The sequence below is a fragment of the Phodopus roborovskii genome, unplaced genomic scaffold, assembly GCF_943737965.1.
Source record: "Phodopus roborovskii unplaced genomic scaffold, PHOROB, whole genome shotgun sequence".
Lineage (NCBI taxonomy): Eukaryota > Metazoa > Chordata > Mammalia > Rodentia > Cricetidae > Phodopus > Phodopus roborovskii.
Window position 1 is genome coordinate 1,345,275 of NW_026126417.1, and position 3,750 is coordinate 1,349,024.

At 38.2% G+C, this 3,750-nt stretch overlaps 1 pseudogene; it reads left to right on the forward strand.

The window, feature by feature from the left end:
- The first annotated feature begins 2,573 nt into the window (after positions 1-2,573).
- On the forward strand, positions 2,574-3,199 carry LOC127221698 (AP-3 complex subunit sigma-1-like; annotated as a pseudogene).
- The last annotated feature ends 551 nt before the right edge of the window (positions 3,200-3,750 follow it).

Sequence of the window (3,750 nt, forward strand, 5' to 3'; positions counted from 1 at the left end):
TTTCTTCTCAAGTAAATTTAATACTCTGCAGTGAGGAATGGGCATGCAAAGAAAAATTCTAATAAAGGCAAGCTGAACCTCAAGGATAAGTGCATTCGCTAACTCCTCTCTCTAACAGATTTCTTTTTAATTCATCCAGAATGCATAGTACTTAGCATGTAATATTCTGTTTGTAGACAAACAATGGCCCACATGCAGCTGTGCACATTATCTGGAAGACAGATGTGGGACTAAGGGTACGATTGAGAGTTCATTTGTAGAAAAAGAAAGAACACTCCATTAGTGCTAATTCTCTTCTTTCTTACCAGGCTCACTTTTTGACCTGACCCTTCCACATGGCTTATCTATAAACCATAGTAGACTTAAGTCCCCTCTTGATGTTCTCGTATTTCAGGGTGGAGCTAATCCTAGTGAGGGTTTTGGCCTCTAGCTGAACCTCTAATTCCAGAATTTATACTCCAGTGCTCTCACTTTCCCCAGTTTCTCTACAACTGCCTTCTCTGGGGGCAGAGGATTTTAAGCTGAAATTAGATGGCTACAAGTGTGAACACCTGCTATGAGTTCACCAGCTTTGCTGGTTTTAAGGCAATGTCAGAGAGAGCTCAATAGTTTATTCGGAGAGAGATGGAAGACAGAAGCAGTGGTCCTATGATGGAGTGCTGTGTTCTCCTCACTGTTTCTATTTCACTGCTCCACAGTGAAAGAACACTCCATTTCGTAAACATAGTGTTTGGTAAACATAGACACTGGCTGGCTTCTCTATTGTATACCTGTAAGAACTGGATAAGTAGAGGTATCCACCATTCCCTTTACTCATCAGAGGAAGCCAGTGGCAACATGGATGACTTCAAATCTTTTATAGTCTTTTATTTTACTTCATCAGAACATGTAGGCTGGATATAATGAGTAACATGACCTATTACTAATCTTGGAGAGATTAAAAACCCCAATTTGAGAAGTCTCTGACTAATGTGGGAAATGAGAAAAAAAATCTTGAGAACTATAAGAACAAATGAGAATGGCTCTTAAAATGGATGTCTCTAATTTAAAGAAGTTAGGAAAGGTATAATGAGGAATGGCAAATGTGGCAGGGAATAAGAGGGTATTTTGCCTGGCAATCCTAATCTCTCACTTGTCCTTTTCATTGTGAAAGCATCTGAAAGGAGGGGGATAATCTGTCAAAGTGGCCGGGTTCTGTCTACAGTTACCCCCAAAGGCAAGACAAATCTCAAAGTCAACATATTAGGGAGAGATCAACTTAGCACCAAGCATCCACAACGTGTCCTTCTATCTCTTGTTATGCAACCTGAATCAAATTGCCAAACTCTATTTTTTCCCAAATTTTTAGCAACAGGCTGACTAGTTCATGATTTCTAGCTGCCTGTCCATTTACCTTTTCTTTTTCCTTTTTCTTCCTTCCTTCCTTTCTTTCTTTTTTTTTTTTTTTTTTTTTTTTTTTTTTCGTCATTTGAAGTCAAGCTGGTACCCATACTCTTCTGTTGTTTTCTGGAAATACAAGTTACACCCTGTTCAATTCAGAAGCCTACCCCAAGGTGATGCTTATGAAGTGATGTCTTCAGGTATATTTCAGGGCATACACAAAGAGCTCTTCATTCTCATTTCATGTCTAGTGAATTTTTGAGTTATTTATTCATTAATTTAAGGTTTGAATTAATCTATTTTCATATTCTGAGTCTTAAAGTAACCAATCAATAGCCACATTCATCAGTTGTGGGTGTTGTTCAGTGTGGTCCACCAAGAAGACCTTTCTATGATGCATATATATTCAAAGCTAGAGCACCCAGAGACATTAAGTTGTTTTGTTTTGTTTTGTTTTGTTTTGTTTGTTTGTTCTGGTTTTCCCACTTCCTCTTGTTGTGGTGGAATATGAGACCCAAACAATTTGAAATACTTTCCCCAACTTACTGCTTCGTAGATCCTTTAAAAATACAATTTAAATTCTTCTTATATCCTTTAAAAATTACAATTTACCCTGTATATATTAAGGTACGAATCTCTAGGCTTTCACAAGTATATCCAAACTTTTGACATTGTGTAATAACTTCTTCCACAAATTTCCCACTCAAGAACCACAGGATTGCGTAACAAGAAAAGAAAAATCTTAAACCCAAATCTATGTTTAAATTAATTTGTGATTGATCACATTCATGGCTATTTTGACAACATGTGACACATGGGCTGTGTCATATGGACACATGGGACTAAAAGGTATATATTGATTACTGGGATAAAGTGAAGTAGTTCTACATCCCTTAAACACTATGCAGGGAATCTTCTAGATCAGTGTTTTTCCTTTGAGGGTCAAGTGTCCTTTTACAGGGGTCATCTAAGACAATTGAAAAGGATGGATTTTTACATTCTGATTCATAACATCAGGAAAAATACAGTTATGAAATAGCAATGGGGCGCGCGTGCGGGAGGCGGCAGGTGGGGAAGCCGTGGCTGCAAGCTCCTGGAGGCGAGGCTCGCTCGCCCGCCCTCGCCCTGGCCCCAGCGCCCACCTGGTCGGCCAGGCCCAGCCATGATCAAGCCCATCCTCATCTTCACCAGCCATGATCAAGCTCATCCTCATCTTCAACAACCACGGGAAGCCACGGCTCTCCAAGTTCTACCAGCCCTATAGCGAAGATACACAACAGCAAATTATTAGGGAGAGTTTCCATTTGGTATCTAAGCGAGATGAGAATGTTTGTAATTTCCTAGAAGGAGAACTATTAATTGGAGGATCTGACAACAAACTGATTTATAGGCATTATGTAACACTATATTTTGTCTTCTGTGTGGATTCCTCAGAAAGTGAACTTGGCATTTTAGATCTAATTCAAGTATTTGTGGAAACATTAGATAAATGTGTTGAAAATGTCTGTGAACTGGATTTAATATTCCATGTAGACAAGGTTCACAATATTTTTGCAGAAATGGTGATGGGGGAATGGTATTGGAGACCAACATGAATGAGGTTGTTACACAAATTGATGCACAAAATAAACTGGAGAAATCCGACGCTGGCTTAGCAGGAGCTCCAGCCCGTGCTGTATCTGGTGTAAAGAATATGAATCTTCCTGAGACCCCAAGAAATATTAACATTGGTGACATCACTATAAAAATGCCAAACCTGTCCTCTTTTAAATATGATAGTAAAAAGGCCACTCCCAGGTCGAGAGGGAAAGTCATCTAAGTTTACCATGCAGTTGTTTACCAAAAATAGAGGAGAAGAGTCTTAACTTTGCTCTTGGATTAAGTTAAGGTACTGTATAGAAGCTGCATAAAATCAGTATGGAAGTTCAATGTTGCTTTTCTTGCTCAGTGATTTTAAAGAAATTGAGTAGTTCCGGTGTGTGTGTGTGTGTGTGTGTGTGTGTGTGTGTGTGTGTGTGTGATTGTTTGTTTGTTTTTTGTTTTCTGTTTTTCCTTTTTTTAAATTGCATTCCTATGCCCACATAAAGGCATGCCTCATATATTGGCTATCACAGTATTTCTAAAAGTGAGATGTTTCTTTAATTATGTAAAACCCAAAATGTTGATGTTTTGTATGGATCACAAGTGCAGCATTCTCTAATTCTTTCTGCTGTTTGTCACAATTGTTATTTAAAGAACCAAGTATGTATTGCGTGAAAACATGACCTTTTCCTTAGTTTAAATAAACTCCAAGGACTTCTAAAGTTCCTGTCTGTTTGCTTGGTATCTACTTTAGCAATAATGTTTTTTTTTTTTTTTTTTTTTACAAAC